This window comes from Bubalus kerabau, chromosome 10 (assembly GCF_029407905.1).
Source record: "Bubalus kerabau isolate K-KA32 ecotype Philippines breed swamp buffalo chromosome 10, PCC_UOA_SB_1v2, whole genome shotgun sequence".
In the NCBI taxonomy this organism is placed as follows: domain Eukaryota; kingdom Metazoa; phylum Chordata; class Mammalia; order Artiodactyla; family Bovidae; genus Bubalus; species Bubalus kerabau.
This window is the reverse complement of record NC_073633.1, coordinates 94,375,973-94,395,528: the sequence shown is the minus strand read 5'-3', so window position 1 is coordinate 94,395,528 and position 19,556 is coordinate 94,375,973. Positions and strand designations below refer to the sequence as shown.

General features: G+C 44.4%; 1 long non-coding RNA gene across 2 annotated transcripts in view; it reads right to left on the bottom strand.

The window, feature by feature from the left end:
* LOC129621863 (uncharacterized) overlaps window positions 1–19,556 on the bottom strand; it is a 75,301-nt gene that overhangs the window by 13,248 nt on the left and 42,497 nt on the right. For both annotated transcript variants that reach the window (XR_008699729.1, XR_008699728.1), the window contains exon 3: window positions 6,506–6,557. This is a non-coding gene — a long non-coding RNA (uncharacterized LOC129621863). The remainder of the gene's footprint in view (window positions 1–6,505; window positions 6,558–19,556) is intronic.

Below are 19,556 nucleotides of genomic sequence, written 5' to 3'. Positions count from 1 at the left end.
AAGTAATGTCTCTGCTTTTGAATATGCTATCTAGGTTGGTCATAACTTTCCTTCCAAGGAGTAAGCACCTTTTAATTTCATGGCTGCAGTCATCATCTGCAGTGATTTTGGAGCCCAAAAAAATAAAGTCTGACACTGTTTCCACTGTTTTCTCATCTATTTCCCATGAAGTGATGGGACCGGATGCCATGATTTTCGTTTTCTGAATGTTGAGCTTTAAGCCAACTTTTTCACTCTCCACTTTCACTTTCATCAAGAGGCTTTTGAGTTCCTCTTCACTTTCTACCATAAGGGTGGTGTCATCTGCATATCTGAGGTTATCGATATTTCTCCTGGCAATCTTGATTCCAGCTTGTGTTTCTTCCAGCCCAGCTTTTCTCATGATGTACTCTGCATATAAGTTAAATAAGCAGAGTGACAATATACAGCCTTGACGTACTCCTCTTCCGATTTGGGACCAGTCTGTTGTTCCATGTCCAGTTCTAACTGTTGCTTCCTGACCTGCATATAGGTTTCTCGAGGCAGGTGGGGTGGTCTGGTATTCTAATCTCTTTCAAAATTTTCCACAGTTTATTGTGATCCACACAGTCAAAGGCTTTGGCATAGTCAATAAAGCAGAAATAGATGTTTTTTGGAACTCTCTTCCTTTTTTCATGATCCAGCGGATGTTGGTAATTTGATGTCTGGTTCCTCTGCCTTTTCTAAAACCAGCTTGAACATCTGGAAGTTCACAGTTCACATATTGCTGAAGCCTGGCTTGGAGAATTTTGAGCATTACTTTACTAGCGTGTGAGATGAGTGCAATTGTGCAGTAGTTTGAACATTCTTTGGCATTGCCTTTCTTTGGGATTGGAATGAAAACTGACCTTTTCCAGTCCTGTGGCCACTGCTGAGTTTTCCAAATTTGCTGGCATATGGAGTGCAGCACTTTCACAGCATCATCTTTCAGGATTTGGAATAGCTCAACTGGAATTCCATCACCTCCATTAGTTTTGTTCATAGTGATGCTTTCTAAGGACCACTTGACTTCATATTCCAGGATGTCTGGCTCTAGGTCAGTGATCACACCATCGTGATTATCTGGGTCATGAAGATCTTTTTTGTACAGTTCTTCTGTGTATTCTTGCCACCTCTTCTTAATATCTTCTGCTTCTGTTAGGTCCATACCATTTCTGTCCTTTATCGAGCCGATCTTTGCATGAAATGTTCCCTTGGTATCTCTAATTTTCTTGAAGAGATTTCTAGTCTTTACCATTCTGTTGTTTTCCTCTATTTGTTTGCATTGATCGCTGAGGAAGGCTTTCTTATCTCTTCTTGCTATTCTTAGGAACTCTGCATTCAGATGCTTATATCTTTCCTTTTCTCCTTTGCTTTTTGCTTCTCTTCTTATCTCAGCTATTTGTAAGGCCTCCCCAGACAGCCATTTTGCTTTTTTGCATTTCTTTTCCATGGGGATGGTCTTGATCCCTGTCTCCTGTACAATGTCATGAACCTCCATCCATAGTTCATCAGGCGCTCTATCTATCAGATCTAGTCCCTTAAATCTATTTCTCACTTCCACTGTATAATTATAAGGAATTTGATTTAGTCATACCTGAATGGTCTAGTGGTTTTCCCTACTTTCTTCAACTTAAGTCTGTATTTGGCAATAAGGAGTTCATGGTTTGAGCCACAGTCAGCTCCCGGTCTTGTTTTTGCTGACTGTATAGACCTTCTCCATATATGGCTGCAAAGAATATAATCAATCTGATTTCAGTGTTGACCATCTGGTGATGCCCATGTGTAGAGTCTTCTCTTGTGTTATTGGAAGAGGGTGTTTGCTATGACCAGTGTGTTCTCTTGGCAAAACTCTGTTAGTCTTTGCCCTGCTTCATTCCATATTCCAAGGCCAAATTTGCCTGTTACTCCAGGGGTTTCTTGACTTCCTACTTTTGCATTCCAGTCCCCTATAATGAAAAGGACATCTCTTTTGGGTATTAGTTCTAAAAGGTCTTGTAGGTCTTCATAGAATCGTTCAACTTCAGCTTCTTCAGCGTTACTGGTTGGGGCATAGGCTTGGATTACTGTGATATTGAATGGTTTGCCTTGGAAACGAACAGAGATCATTCTGTCGTTTTTGAGATTGCATCCAAGTACTGCATTTCAGACTCTTCTTTTGACCATGATGGCTTCTCTATTTCTTAGGGATTCCTGCCCTCAGTAGTAGATATAATGGTCATCTGAGTTAAATTCACCCATTCCAGTCCATTTTAGTTCACTGATTCATAGAATGTCGACATTCACTCTTGCCATCTCTTGTTTGACCACTTCCAATTTGCCTTGATTCATGGACCTGACATTCCAGGTTCCTATGCAATATTGCTCTTTACAGCATTAGACCTTGCTTCTATCACCAGTCATATCCACAGCTAGGTATTGTTTTTGCCTTGGCTCCATCCCTTCATTCTTTCTGGAGTTATTTCTCCACTGATCTCCAGTAGCATATTGGGCACCTACTGACCTGGGGAGTTCCTCTTTCAGTATCCTATCATTTTGCCTTTTCATACTGTTCATGGGGTTCTCAAGGCAAGAATACTGAAGTGGTTTGCCATTGCCTTCTCCAGGGAAGCCATAGTGGGGCCCTAATCCAATAAAATTAGTGTCCTTATGAGAAGCGGGAGAGAGACCCAGGGATGCTCACACACAAAGGAAGGACCACATGAGGAAACAGACATCTGTAAGCCATGCAGAGAGGCCTCAGGAGAAACCAAACCTGCCAGCTCCTTAATCTTGGACTTTCAGCCTCCAGAACTGAGATAGACACATTTGTTTTTAAAGCCACCCGATCTGTGATATTTTATTATGGCAGCCTGAGCAGACTAATAAAAAGGCACCAGCATAAAGGAATGTGACCCCAGACCTATGCTTCCTGGGTTCAGATCCTGGTTTCATGCTTATTAACATACCTGTCTCCTTGGCTTAACCATGATGCTCTGCTAGCCACCAGAGAAACAGCAATGATACCAATGAATGTAAACTTACATCAAAGTTACCTAAATCCTACATATCACCCAGTGGAAAATGAAGATGAAAAATGCTCAGCCTAAAAAGAAGTCACTCTGTCAGTGAGGGGTTCTGTTTAACAGATAGGCATGGATGGGAGGGAAGAAAACCTTGATCAATATCGGAGTTCAGTGGAAAAGAAAGAGATGCGCCCCCAAAGTTTTGACTCTAGATGCTTGGCACCTAAAAATCTATAAAATCCCTCCCCAGTTGAAGCCACTCTCTTGGGTCATAGAATCACAGGTCAGCCCACAGAGAGGCAATGGGGTTTCTGTCTCTTCCAGACCCTTACATTTACAAGTAAGGAGACGGACTCATTGGAAAAGAAGGGGCAACAGAGGATGAGATGGTTGGATGGCATCACTGACTCAATGGACATGAGTTTGAGCAGGCTCTGGGAGACAGAGAAGGACAGGGAGGCCTGGTGTGCGGCAGTCTGTGGGGTCGCAAAGAGTCGGGCACGACTGAGCCACTAAACAACAACAAAAGGGGACTGAGGCCCAAAGCGGTCAGTGACTCGCAGTTTCATGCAGTTAGGGGAACTCTGCTGTGGCACTGGCCAACACCAGCTCTGACGGGGCCATTTTTTAAATCTCCCTGAAAGCCTATATATTTCATCAGGACAGCATGTCCCATCTCAGACATGGCTGAAGTTCAGACTGATCTAATGAGCAAAAGAGCTCAAAGAAAGTCTCCTGGGGCCACTTCCCACCATTATTTGAACCCTCTTTTCAAGGACACGCAGCCAAAGCCACAGCCAGGTGGGGTGGGAGCAAATTCCTCCAGAGCAATTCAGCCACTGGAAGAGATGGGGCACCGTATTCCCAGTAGATTTTTTTTTTTCCAAATAAATGCTCGTTTCCTTCTGCATTTTGCAATAGGACGACTTGATGGCACAAATTTTTTCCCATTCACATTCAGCTGCCTGTACTTCATTACTTTCTACAGATGCTCCCAGACTTGGAGCACGCCAGCTCTTTGTCACTGGTACACTCCTACCATTGAGCTGAAGTTAGCAGGAGGAGGGAGATGGCATGTTTCCCGTGAATGGCTGAGAAACTCCCTCGCCCCCACATCCAATCAGCCACCAAAGTCTGTCATTTCTTCCTTCCCGATGTCTCCCGCATCTGTCTCTTCCCTCTCTACTCCCACTGTCACTGCTCGGGTTCAGGACTCAACTGCCCCCTGCCTGGGCTGCTGGCTGCAATACCCTCTGCCTGCTTTTCCTACCTGTGGCTTCTTCCTCTTCCTTCATCCAAAGGACCGCCAGGCTTCCCACTGTGTTTATCACTCCCCTGCTCCAGGGGCTCCCCATTGCCTAAGCTCAAATTCAAACCCCGTGCACTGGTTCCAGTCTACTTTCCTAAGTAGGTCTCCCACTCTGCCCCCAAGGGAGCCCTGTGCTCCAACCAACAGCTTCACCCAAAGTGTCCCAAAGACATCATGCGTCATTTCCCTCCTGTCGTTACCCTTATCTTTTATGACACCCTGATTGTCTTTGACCAAAGCCCTACTGATTCTCTAAGAACCAGCTCTTCCTTCCTTCATCCTTCCCTCACTCAACAAGGAAGCCCTGACAAGCACGGTGCCTCTCCAGGGTGTTGGAGAGGCAGTGGATGAACGAGGCAGATACAATCATTCCTTTATGGCACTTACAGGCAAGTGGGGGAGAGTGGTAAATATACAAATAATACAACTAAAATAATATCCACAAATGTGATAAGGGCCAGAATGGTTTTTTGAAATAAAAGAGTGAGAGGTCAAGGAGGCCAATCTCTGGAGTAGTAAAATTAGAGCTGAAGAGTGAGTTGGCTTGGACCAGCTGAGATGGAAAGCCACAGATGGGTTTCAAGTCAAACATAGTATACCCTCCTCCAGTTAGGACCTTCCACCCCACTTATCCAAAACCCTGTTCTTTCCACCTCTCGCCCTGATCTCCATGGTGAGGCCTTTTCCATGGTGTCCACTGATCTAACACTCATCCTCAACATGCCAGAGTTGAATTTGGCCCCTACCGGCCCCTATGAGCTTTGAGTAGAAACATCCTAATCTAACTTCAGCATGTGACCAGCCAGCTTGCCCAGCTGATTAACTTCACTGTACAGCAGAAAATAACACAAAATTATAAAGCAATTATACTCTACACAAGTAAAATTTAAAAAGTCAGTAACTTCATACTTTGTGCAAGAATAACTTGAAAAAAAAAAAACAGTAACTCTGTATGGTGATGGATGTTAACTGGACAGACTGAGGTGATCATTTTGATAGACAAATATTGAACCATTACAATGTACACCTGGAAGTAAAATGTCAGTTATCCCTCAGTTTAAAAAATAACTTGAAACAAGAATAACTTTGCGTTTCACATAAACTCTGAGAACAGGGCACATCCCCGTCGTGCTCTTTGTTGTGATGGAGCAGAGCACCTGGTCTGGGCAGATGTCGGGAGGACCCTGGCCAGAGGCACCTGATTTCCATACAGCAGAACAATGCTCCCCACCTCTCTCTCTCTCTCTCTGCCCCCACTTCCCTGCTCCTCCCTTTAAAAGAAGAGTCAAAGCAGCCATGTGAATGTGGGAGAAGGAACTGCATTTTCTCCATCCCACCATCTCTCCCTCATGGGCAGGGAGCCCTGACCTCTAGATAGCCTCTTTTCTGCTTGGTCACTCGTTCATATAGTAAGTTTACCAAGTTCAGCTCCTGTAATGACAACAATAACAACGACAACTGATGCTTAATGAGTGCTTATAATATGCCGGGCACTGATTCAGTGTTTTATAGGCATTAATTAATTTAATCCTCAAAATAATACCCTGTGCATGCATGTTTAGTCACTCAGTCGTGTCCAACTCTTTGTGACTCCGTGGACTGTAGCCCACCAGGCTCCTGTGTCCATGGGGATTCTCCAGGCAAGAATACTGGAATGGGTTGCCATTTCCTCCTCCAGGGGATCTTCCCAAACCAGGGGTCAAATCCAGGTCTCCCACATTGTAGGTGGATTCTTTACCATCTGAGCCACCAGGGAAGCCCCAATAATACCTTATAAGGCATATTATTATCTCCATTTTACAGATTAAAATATCAAGGTTCAAAGAGATTAAATAAGCTGCCTTAAGGTCACACAGTTACCAAATGGCAGAGCTGAGATTCAAACCCAGCCAGTCTGATTCCAGTGTCCTTGCTGAGCCCACTTTGTTATACTGCCTCTTGTTATACTGTTATGGGAGGGGGATGTCAATTTGAGGATGTAACTTCAATTCAGGGGACATGTTTTAGAGAGTCACATTATGGCTATATGTCAAGAATGATCTCATATTCGACCATGACCTCCTGGAGGTTAGGTCATGGTTCTCAGTAGCCCTCTGAAGCCAGAAGAGGAAAAAGGTGCCAGGTGAAAATTCACACAAGTGTGTATCCAAATCTACCTGGTAGATCCACCTGGGAGGAGAGCCCAGGAACTTACCAGATGCACTGGGCCATCCTCCTAATCCATCCACTCAACACCAGAGCCATACCTGTGGGGTATGAGAAGAATAGCATAAGCAGCTATGAAGAGCACATGTAATATGACTTGGAATGGAAGGAAGGAAAATTAGAACAGTAATAGCAAGTATTTACATAGTACTGGACACTGTCTGGTCCCATCACTTCATGGGAAATAGATGGGGAAACAGTGGAAACAGTGTCAGACTTTATTTTTGGGGGCTCCAAAATCACTGCAGATGGTGATTGCAGCCATGAAATGAAAAGAAACTTACTCCTTGGAAGGAAAGTTATGACCAACCTAGATAGCATATTCAAAAGCAGAGACATTACTTTGCCAACAAAGGTCCATCTAGTCGAGGCTATGGTTTTCCCAGTAGTCATGTATGGATGTGAAAGTTGGACTGTGAAGAAAGCTGAGCACCAAAGAATTGATGCTTTTGAACTGTGGTGTGGAGAAGACTCTTGAGAGTCCCTTGGACTGCAAGGAGATCCAACCAGTTCATTCTAAAGGAGATCAGCCCTGGGTGTTCTTTGGAAGGAATGATGCTAAAACTGAAACTCCAGTACTTTGGCCACCTCATGCGAAGAGTTGACTCATTGGAAAGGACTCTGATGCTGGGAGGGATTGGGGGCAGGAGGAGAAGGGGACGACAGATGATGAGATGGCTGGATGGCATCACCGACTCGATGGACAAGAGTTTGGATGAACTCTGGGAGTTGGTGATGGACAGGGAGGCCTGGAGTGCTGCAATTCATGGGGTCGCAAAGAATCGGACATAACTGAGCGACTGAACTGGAATTGTCTGAAGGGCTTTATGTATATTACCTCACTGAACTCACACCACAATCCTAGAGGGAAGTACCACTGCTGTTCCACTTTATAAATGGGAAACCGAAACCAAAGCTAGCTAACATGCCCTAAGTCATGCAGCTGATATTGGGTAGGTTGAGATTTGAAGCCAGCAGTCTGGCCCGAGTCCATGCTCTTGACCATTACACTCCACTTGAAGGGGAAAACAAAAACAGAGAAAACAAGCAAGCAGGTAAGCTCAGGCTCTGAAGACAAACAGAACTGAGTTCAAAGCCTGACCCTACCGCCTGTCATTAAAGTAACTAACCGGTTGTGCAAGATCGCTGAGTCTGTTTGCTGCCATGTAGAAGAGACAGCACCCCCAGCAGGACTGCGATGAGGAGGAAGTAACATGCCAGGGGCCAAGGGTCCAAGAACCTGGTAGGAAGTCAACCAGCAGTTTCATCTCCTCCCACCATCATGGTACCAGACCCTGTGTTGGCCCTGGAGATACAAAGTTACCTAAGCATCGTCCCTGCCCTCAGGGATCTCCCTGCCCTGCAGAGCTGGGTAGAGACACAGAAAGAGAATTACAGCATGACACATGCAGTGAGAGGCCATGAGCCTAGGGCTATGGAAGACAGAAGAGAGAACAGTTTCTTCTGCCCAGGTGAAGTGAAGTGAAAGTCGCTCAGTCGTGTCTGACTCTTTGTGACCCCATGGACCACACAGTCCATGGAATTCTCCAGGCCAGAATACTGGAGTGGGTAGCCTTTCCCTTCTCCAGGGGATCTTCCCAACACAGGGATCAAACCCAGGTCTCCCACACTGCAGGTGGATTCTTTACCAGCCTGAGCCACAAGGGAAGCCCTCTGCCCAGGAGGGTTGGGCTATTGAATCTGGATTTTACTGGTTAAATGGAGGGAAAAGAGTGACTATTTCCATCTAACATAAAACCTTTTGCTGCTGCCATCGTCAAGATCCGTGCCAGCATTTAGGTTCTACTTTCTCTTCCAGTGCCATTATAGGGAAGAATACCTGTTTCACTAACTTTCTTTGAAGGACATCACAGGCCAATAGCAAGAGAGCTAACACCATCCGAAGGGTCGCCTGTGGGTTGCATTTTAAACTGTTACTGTTTTCTCATAACACAACAGGGAACCCAAGGAGCTCTTTTATATTCCAAATACCTAAAGATTATAATCCATTATAGGGGTGTATTTGTTCCCGGAACTGAGATAATGCTGGGCAAACCAGCAGAATTAATTGCTCTGGAGCTATAAATCTCCTATTTATTTCTTGATGAGTTTACAATGACAACTTGTAAATCCTCCCACACCTATCTCCCTACACACACACACACACACACACACACACACACGCTGCCTAGTAGGGAAGGTAAGCCGGGAAGTTGATTTTATCGATGACAACAACATAATAAAGGCAATAATGACTGAACAATTTTGTGAGTGCTTCCTGCATGTGAGGCTCTCCACCAAGTGCCTATATGATCTCCATTACTCCTCATAGCAACCCCATAGTTTCTAGGGCCCTTGTTTTCTATACGGAGGTAGATTGAGGCTTAGAGTAGCTCAAAGAAGTAAGATAACTTGCTCAAGACAAAGAGCTATGAATAGTAAGCCAAGTCAGGACTCAAACACAAAGCCATGGAGAGAGGGTTCACGTCTGTACCTACAGAGACCCTTGGGATGAGAGTCAGGGTCCCTGCTGAGTGCCAATAACATTCAGAGCTATTCTTGGCTTGGCCCACAAGGACCAACACCATCCCAAACAAAGATTTCTGGGGAATCAGTCAGTGGAACCACTAGACTTAGAACGGAGCTCATGGTGCTCCCTGCCATGTGCAGAAACTAGGAGCTTGCCGGGCCAGAACTTTGAAAACCAAGTGAAATAGGCACCTGTTCCAGTTCCCAGTCCAGGAGGCTGGGTAGTGGAGTGGGCAGAGAGACAGAAAGAAGATGCTCAGTAAATGATGGACAGAGACACAGAGGAAGAAAGGGGAAGGGGGAGTGAAAGGAGGAGGCTGTCATAATGGAGAGTAAGAGGGAAATAAGGCAAATAGGCAAGTTTTCAGAAAACAGAAATTGAGGATGCAGTTGCCAGGGCAGTGTAATAATTCCACCCAGTGGCAGAGTCCTCACTCAGGGGCCCTTGAGACAAGCTGAGCAAACACAATACCAATCCCTACTTAGTGACATCTTAAAGGAGCTAATTCAGAATACAATCTGTAGTATCCCCAAAATAAGCCTGAGTCCTTTGGGCTCCAAACTTCTGACCGAAGCCCTATAACAAGATTATATAAGATTACATGAAATTCATTCATTCATGATGAATTTCATTCAACAAGCATCTACACCACAGTGCCAGGCAGTGTGCTGGGAGCTGATGATATACCAAAGAACACAATGATCCCAGGCCTTTTAACTCCTAGTAGAGGATTCAGACCAATAGGTAAAAGATAAAGTGTGCTCCATGGCCACCAGTGCTGTGGAGAGAAATAAAGTGTGAACATATGAACAGGAACTTAGAGACTAGCAGGTGGGAGAAGGGACCCATGTGTGGCTTCCATTAGAGCCAGAGAAGCCTCACACAAAGGTGACCACGAGCAAAGAAACGGAGGAGGTAAGGGAGCGACGGGGGGAAGAGATTGTCAAGCAGCAAGAGTAGCAGCTGCAAAAGCCTTGAGGCATAAACACGCCTGGCATAGACAAAGAGCGCCAAGACCAGCAGGTCTGGGTCCTAGTGAGCAAGGAGAAAACAGATAAGGTCAGAGAGGTCAAGGGGTGGGGAGGTCCCAACCCATTAGGGAACTTTGGCTTCTAGATGAGGGAGCCAGGGAAGTTTTCTGGGCAGAGTGACATGAAGAGCTTTAAGCCTGGCCAGCATCATTTCGGATTTTAAGCTGAGAAAAGATGTGAGTGGTATAAAGGAGGAAGCAGGAAGACCGGCCAGAAAGTCAGCTGAAATGCAGGTGAAATACAACGGGGTCCTGGGTCACGGTGGTGGCAGTGGGGGTAATGAGTGGCTAAATCACAAGTGGCCAAAGGACTGAATGTGGAGGGTAAGGCGAGGAGGAGTTAAGGTCAACTCCAAGGTTATCCACACCCAACCCTGAGCTTTCAGCTCAATTCCTATGAAGCCCTCAAATTTAAGCTCCCTTGAATACATTGTGGAAACATTTTATTCTTCACTTTTGTTTCATTCCCCGTACGGTTAAGTATGAATTGGGGTAGTTGTGGGGATAAAGACACACAGAGGGAAAGGAACCCCTTTCGTATTGGCTCCACGCTGTTCACAGGAGATCTCACTGAGTCCTCCCCACACCTCAGGGAGGTAAGCACCACGATCACCGCTTCACAAACTAAGGTTCAGAGAGATGCAGAGTTTGTCCAGGGTCACACAGCGTTTAGTCCTAGAGCCCATATCTACTGACTGCGGATGTCATGAGCTTTCTACTACCTCAATGGTTTGATTTTGTTAAAGTTCATTCGACAAATATTTACTGAGTGACTCCAGGGTACATGCCAGGTGCTGTGTTTATCTTTGGGATGTAGCAGGGAAGTCAGGACCCGGCATTAAAGGGGCTCTGAGCTCTGGCTCAGGAGAGGCCCAGCTCCAGCCCCTGTCCACCGTCCACGCTGGGAGATGTGCTCCTCTATGCCTAGAGAGGCAAGGCGTGAAGCCTCCTCCCTTCTCCCTCTTCCCTTCCTCTCATCCAGAAACAGGCATGCCCTTCTCCCTGAAAAACTGCTAGAATTCAGCTCCAGACGCACTGGCTCGGAACTGGCATACTGACCCGGTGCAAATGAAGTCACTGTAGCCCAGACCCCCGCTGGGCGTGGCAGAACTGGCCGCGAGCAAAGAGACGATAAAGAAATCTCTAACATGTGCCAAGGGAGGGATTATCACATGGGCTCTTGCTTTTTATGAAATAGGAAAAGTGGATTTTTCTAGTTGACTGCATTTGATCGTTTTTCCTCCATTTGTTTTAAAGTTGAACATCTGATCTGGCAGAGACTTCTCACATTCAGCTGCAAAAAAAGATGTCTTTTGAGCTCCTCTCCCAGCCTCCCATCACAGAGGATGGGGGTGGCGGGGCTTAAAGCATCATTCCACCACCACCCCTAACACATCACAGCCCTCGGCATAAATCTGCCTAGAATTCCTTCTAATTTTGTCCATGCTTACCCACCCAGGGACTTTACCTTCTGGGTTTAATTTTTAAAAAAATAATAATAACTCTTTATATTTTCCTCATGGTCTGACTATATTTTCTCTCTGTTAACTCTGAATTCTTTTATAGACCTGGGCTCTTTCCCTGCTGCAGGTTACTACTGCCACCTGGAAGCCAAAAACCTGGACATCCCAATAGGATCAAGGGGCCCAGAAATCTTCCCTATCCAAGCGCAAACCTAACACAATTATTGTCGCTGCCTAGCAAGCAGCATGGAGCAAGGCAGAGTATCTCAGATTCTGGTGTGTTTGGGCTGCCGTCTATGGGGTTGCACAGAGTCGGACACGACTGAAGTGACTTAGCAGCAGCAGCAGCAGGGTGCCACCAGTCACCTGGGATCTTATTAATATGCAGATTCGGATTTGGTAGGTCTAGAGTGGCCCTGAGATTCTGCATCTCTACCGAGCTCCCAGGTGATGCTGGTTTATGGACCATACTTTGAGTAGCAAGGATAAAGTAGAAAGCCTGTGGGTTAGGAAACCACAGCTCTACTATTAATTCATAAATCTTGCCACTGGGCAAGATTAGTGTCTCCAGAATATGGTTTGCAGACTATAAACCCCTCATGATGGTCCTTAAGGGGAAAAAAACTTTATAGTCAAGCTAGAGTAGGTTTGGGAAATACTACTTTATGTGTACACCACCCCTGCTAGCAAAGGCTCTGTAAAGTCCTATTTCAATGTTGTTCAATCTGCTTGCCACAGTGAGGTGTACCTTCTGGGTCAGGAGAGAGTAAACCCCAGGCTGCACATGTCCCTAAACACAGATCCATTTAAGGGAGAGCTATAAGCTTTCTGAGGTTCCCTATTGTCAGGAGTCAGGGAACTCAACGACCTCTAAACACTCAAAGGTCAAAGGTCCCCAGCATGCAAAGCCTTGGATAATTTAGCCACTTGTCCCCCAGGGGAGGAAACCCAGCACCTTTGCCCTGCCATAGCCTCTACTTCTTTGCACCCAGAATATCGCCAGAAGTGCTTCAACAACAGGTTGACAGCCTTACCAACACCAGCCTTCACCAAATATTCGAGGAGGATCCGGGGAGCAGTTATAAACACAGCACCAAGAAGCCCCTGTCTGCCTTGCAAATCTATGTGGACGGGTGTCAGAGACTATACACCAGGCTGTTGGGTGTTAATATTCTTTGATATTCCCAACGTGATTTGTAAGTTTTTGGCCACTAAAACGCCAGTCACGGGCCATCCTTGTGGCAATAATTCTGCTTCTGTCCAGGAAGGGACTTCTTCCTGGGGACCTGTTATCACTTAAGCATAAATCTGCCTTCTTTGGTACCTCTCCCCCTCCGTCCTCTCTGAGTAAGCAAGGGACAGGCCAGCAGGGTATTCTCCCCTCAGATCCAAGATGTGGAAGGGGACCCAAGAGTGGGGTCTCATTTCTAGAGTGGGCCTCATGGGGGCATATTTCCAGGACAAGAATCCTAGCTCCATAGAAACTCGGAAAGGGCTGTCTGCCGTGGGACCTAATCCTTGCTTTTCAAAAAGAAGATGTGCCATGTTGGCTGATAGTCTGTGGACTTAGGCAACGAGACCAGGAATTCTGATCAGCTAAGTTGAGAAATCCTTTCTCTTTCAGAAATCTCTTCCTAACCCAACATGGCTTGAGAGAGAGCAGCCACAACCCAACTTGAGTTCTGCACTTCTGTACAAGTTATACGGCAAAAAAGCCTACAGCTAGTCCTGAGAACCAGCACTCACAGCCTCTTAAGGGTGAACCCTGCAGTCACAGAGTGCTGCAGAAACTCCTGGCTTCCCAGGAACTCAAGAGCAAACGGACCAATAAAAGAGGCTTATAATGTGCTTTATATACGTAGCCCTCTGTTCTGAAAAATGTCTTGTAACGTGAAGCTACAGCATCAGCAGTACTAATCTCTGGTCACAAGAGATAGGGGCAGTGGAAAGACAGACCAACGGCCAAGACCCAGGAAAATCATTTCATTTTTTTTTAATGTTCAAGCACAAACTATACTAATGGAATTGATTGTCCTATTAAAACTTTCGGTCACTACTTGTAGCTCAGTGAAAAAATTAGTAAATGCAATGAACTACATAAACTATTCATTTAGTAAATGACTGTCTGGCTCCACTGGGGCTGGGCAGAACTGGGGCAGCAGAGGTGCAGGAGGACAGGGAGTGTGAGCAGATGCTGAAACCAAGGTCATCATCAAGGAGGAAGGCTTGAGGAACAAAAGCATGAGGCAACTCGGAGGACTTTCAACTACTTTCCCACCCACCCTCAACCAAACGAAACCAAATATCTGAACCACTTGATCTGGAAGCCAAAAAACGGTAGGGTCTTTAACAATGCATTTCCTCTCATTCACTTGAAGAAACTGAGAGTGGGGAGATCAAGGAACTTACATACAATCACACAGATGATGATGATAAACTTTGGGCCCAGGGTAACACAGGATTCCCTCCCCTCAGTTCAGTCACTCAGTTGTGTCCAACTCTTTGCAACCCCATGGACTGCAGCACAACAGGCCTCCCTGTCCATCACCAACTGCCGGAGTTTACTCAAACTCATGTCCATTGAGTTGGTGATGCCATCCAACCATTTCATCCTCTGTCGTCCCCTTCTCCTCCTTCAATCTTTCCCAGCATCAGGGTCCTTTCAATTGAGTCAGCTCTTCACATCAGGTGGCCAAAGTATTGGAGTTTCAGCTTCAGCATCAGTCTTTCCAATGAACATTCAGGACTGATTTTCTTTAGGATGGACTAGTTGGATCCCCTTGCAGTCCAAGGGACTCTCAAGAGTCTTCTCCAACACCACAGTTCAAAAGCATCAATTCTTCGGTGCTCAGCTTTCTTTATAGTCCAACTCTCACATCCATACATGGCTACCGGAAAAAACGTAGCCTTGACTAAATGGACCTTTGTTGGCAAAATAATGTCTCTGCTTTTTAATATGCTGTCTAGGTTGGTCATAACTTTCCTTCCAAGGAGTAAGTGTCTTTTTATTTCATGGCTGCAGTTACCATCTACAGTGATTTTGGAACTCTTCAAAACCATGTTATTGCCCAGCCCCTTCTTATCTGTAATCACTGGGCCCCTGGTCTAGGGGACAGGATTAGGATGGAGGGAAGGGGGAAGGAGACAGGAAGGTAGCAATCAGTATAGCAGACAAATTCAGTTCAATCAACATATTGCCCAGTGCTGCCCAGTCTTCCTACTTTACAATCAGATACCAGCCCACATAAACATTATAGCTACTGTCGTCCGAATGGAGCCCCAAGGCAGAAGACTCATTTTCCCTCCAAGGCTGAGTTATTCTTGCAATTCTAGACTAGTGAAATGAGGGAACAGAAGCCATCATTCCAGCTTATTTGCAGTATCCTTGACCTCTTTCCCATTTTGCCCAACTTTCTAGCAAATTGAAAGTTATTTTAGTTGATTCAGTTCCTTATTTAAATAGAGTTATCTTTGGGAAGTTAAGTCTACCAGTTAGTCATACCAAAGTATGAATTACAGTTACTCATCTGATCAAACTGACTAATTTGAAGTTGGAGGAAAAGTGGAGATTTTAGAACAAAGGCACTTGGAGGAGGGACTTGGTAACCTATTAATTATAGCATCTTCTTAGATAGCATAGTGCCAGAGACAGCTTAGCTAAGTATACCAAGTAGAGTGGAAGATATCTTTTCTAACTATGCTTGAAAATCCAGAAGGCATTTTTTTCAATAAACAAATATGACTACATAAATTTTTAATAAAAATAACTTCATCAAGGCAGAAAAAACATCATGAAGAGTTAAAAGACACACAGCAAATACAAACATACATATATACATACATATATATATATATATATATAGTTTTCACTCATATCATAGGTAAAGACCCTATCTTCCTAATAGTGAACTGTCAGAATCTGTAAGAAAAAGAGTGGATAAGAATAAAGGTCCATATAGTCAAAGCTATGGTTTTTCCAGTGTGCATGTATGGATGTGAGAGTTGGACCATGAAGAAAGCTGAGCACCGAAGAATTGATGCTTTTGAACTGTGTTGTTGGAGAAGACTCTTGAGAGTCCCTTGGACTACAATGAGATGAAACCAGTCCATCCTAAAGGAAATCAGTCCCGAACATTCATTGGAAGGACTGATGCTAAAACTGAAGCTCCAAAACTTTGGCCACCTGATGCAAAGAACTGACTCCTTAGAAAAGACCCTGATGCTGGGAAAGATTGAAGGTGGGAGGAGAAGGGGATGAAAGAGGATGAGATGGTTGGATAGCATCACCGACTCAATGGACATGAGTTTGAACAAGCTGTGGGAGTTGGTGATGGACAGGGAGGCCGGGTGAGCTATAGTCCATGGGGTCACAAAGAGTCAGACACGACTGAGTGATTGAACAACTGAACTGAAGAATAAAGTCCACTGAAAAATGAGGAAAAAGTATTAGAGTTCAAATAAAATATAATGACTATTAAATATATGAAAAGATGCTCATTCTCCATTGTAATAAGAGAAATGCACATTAAAATATACTACAATGCCATTTTTCACTCATCAGATTGGCAGAACTCCAACAGTTTGATTATATACTTTGGTGATGAAGCCATAGAGAAACACTCTCTTCCTTTCTAGTAGTTATAGGAACTCATACAACCCCAGTGGACAGTTGAGTGAAAAATCCATCAAAATTATAAATGAATGAGCCTTATAGTTCTGCAATTCCATTTCTGGGAACTTACTCTATAAATATGCTGACATGTGCAAAACGACACATGTACAAGGTTATTCATCAACACAATACTGAAGTAATAGCAGAGGTCAGATGAACCTGTCTGCAGGGCAGTATCAGAAATGCAGAGAATAGATGTGGGGACACTGGGAGGGACAGAGAGGAGAGGAGGCTGCGATGACTGAGAGGGTAGCACTGACATATGCATGCTGTTGCTAAGTCACTTCAGTCGTGTCCGACTCTGTGCGACCACATAGACGGCAGCCCACCAGGCTCCTCCGTCCCTGGGATCCTCCAGGCAAGAACCCTGGAGTGGGTTGCCATTTCCTTCTCCAATGCATGAAAGTGAAAAGTGAAAGTGAAATCGCTCAGTCGTACCCGACTCTTAGTGACCCCATGGACTGCAGCCTACCAGGTTCCTCCATACATGGGATTTTCCAGGCAAGAGTACTGGAGTGGGGTGCCATCTCCTTCTCCGATATGCACGCTACCATGTGTGAAATAGCCAGCCAGTGGAAAGCTGCTGTGGAGCGCAGAGCTCAGCCTGCTACTCTGTGATGACCTGGAGGGCTGGGATCTGGGAGGCTCAAGGGGGAGGGGATATAGGTATACTTACAGCTGATTCATGTAGTGGTACAGCAGAGACTAAGACAACATTGTAGGGCAATTATACTCCAATTAAAGAATAAAGCAAAGAAAAGGGTAATCTGAATAGCTCTATATGTTAAATAAATTGAATGTGTAGTGAAAAATCTTCCTCCAAAGAAACCTTCAGGCCCAGATGGCTTCATTGGTAAATTGGACCAAGCATTTAGAAAACAAATACTATAATTATATACAAACCTTCCAGGAAATTGAAGAGGAAAAAATAACTTCCTGTTTCTTCCTATCTTTCTCTTTTATTAGGCCAGCAGTATGCAGATATCAAAAAACCAGATAAACACATTGTAAGAAAACTAGAAACTAATATTCTCTCATAAATATAAGTGGAAAAATTCTAAGCAAAATTTTAACAAATTTGAATCCAACAATATAATAAAAAGATAATATATCATAACTAAGTAAGATTTATCCCAGGAATGCAGGGTTGGTTTAATATTCCAAAAAATAAATGAAATTCATTATATTAATAAACTAAAAAAGAAAACTATATGATCATCTCACTAGACACAGAAGCATTTGGTAAAATCCAACACCTATTCCTGATTTAAAAGAATAAATCTCTCAGCAAAGTAGGAATAGAGGAGAATCTCCTCAACCTGATAGAGGAGATCTATATAAAACTCACAGGCTAATATCATACTTAGGGCTTCCCTGGTGGTTCGGTGGTGCCTGCCAATGCAGGAGATGAGTTAGATCCCTGGGTCAGGAAGATTACTTGGAGAAGGAAACGGCAACCCACTCCAGTATTCTTGCCTGGGAAATCCTATGGAAAGAGGAGTCTGGTAGGCTACAGTCCATGGGGTCACAAGAGTCAAACACAACTTTGCAACTAAACGACAGCATCATACTTAATAGAAGACTGAAAGCTTTTCTACAAAGGTCAGGAAAAAGAAAAAGATGTCCTCTTTTAGCATGTTTTTTAACATTTTACTGGAGGTCCTAGCCAATGCAACCAGGCAAAAATGATAATAATAACAATAAAGGGCCTTTCTAAACTACTAAAGAAGAAGTAAAACTTATGCACAGAGAACATAGTTGGTGATACAGAAAATTCAAAGGAATCTACATGAACTAATAATCAATGTTACACAATACACCCATGAAATATAAACACAATAAATATATAAAAGTTAATTGTATTTCTATATACTAGCAACAAATAATCAAATGTTGACTTTTATTTTTTAAGAAAATGTTTAGGGAAGAAAAAAAATTGTGGTCCTCCCAGATAATTTTGGCTTCCCAGGTGACACGGTGGTAAAGAATCTGCCTGCCAATGCAGGAAATGCAAGAGACACAAGTTTGATCCCCAGGTCAGGAAGTTCCCCTAGAGGAGGAAATGGCAACCCACTCCAGTATTCTCGCCTGAAAACTTCCATGGACAGAGGAGCCTGGTGGGCTACAGTTTACGGGGTCGCAAAGAGTCGGACACAACTGAGCATCCACATACAGAACAGATAATTTTATAAAGCTCTCAAAGCCTTTAACAACAAAAAAAAAAAAAAAAAAAAACCTGAATAAACATGGAATTTCAGACAGGCTTCACAAGGGAAATGTTCTGGGGCACCTTTTTGCAGCCTCCCCATCAAACAGCCTGGCTGAGCAGAGCCTGAGATGCAAGTTCTGATGCTGAAGTAACCTTCTAAGATCACCAAGATGAGTCAAGGGGCCCAGATTCTGGTCTCAGTGAGGTCCCTAGCTCACATATAAGTGAGATTCTATCATGGTTCTGACCACAAAAATGACATGACCTCTGCCCTCCCTCTTCCAGTTGCGCTGAAAATGGCCATTCAGTGTGAAAGCATGCTGGGAATGTAAACAAAGAAAATAAAGACCAAGTCCCAGGGTCAGGGTCAAGGTCAACTCTGAACAGTCTCAGCTGTCTCACTGTCAAATAGGAAAGTTCCTTAAGCCATGGAGAAAAGAGACTGAGGATGAAGACAGAATCTGTCCCAGAGGTCCTGGGCCAAATAAGTTCCAAGAGCAAACACCACACGGAAAAGCCTGGAGAATCCAAAAAGCCACGTCTGTTCATGGGAGAGGAAGGAGAGAGGAATGAAACTCTGTCACCTTCCAGAAGGCCCCTATGTTAATCTAGTATAACAAAGCACCACAGACTGGGTAGCTTAAACATTTATTTTCTCACAGTTCTGGAGGCTGGGTGTCCAAGATCAAGGTGTTAGTAGAGCTGATTTTTCTTCTAGCCGTTTTCCTTGACTTGCAGAGGGCCATCTTCTCCGTGTGTCTTCATGGGGTCTTTCTTCTGTGTCTTAATAAGGGCACCAGTCATATGGGACTGGAGCCCACCCGCATGACCTGGTTTTAATTAGATTCCCTCTCTAAAGATCTTACCTCCAAATACAGTCACATTCTGAGATACTGAGGGTTAGGATTTCAACATGAACTTAGGGGTGACACAGGTTAGCACAGAACAACTCACATTCTTCCTCTTCCTGCCTTCACCCTCTCCCATAAATTTCCAGCAGCTGAAAGATCCAGAACTCCTGCCAGTTCTTATCACCCTCACAGATCAGGTCAGAAGGAACCAGAGCTGCTCTCACACACATCATCATTCACTCTGTCCAAAGCCCAAAAAGCCACTTCTCCTTCCATTCATGTAGG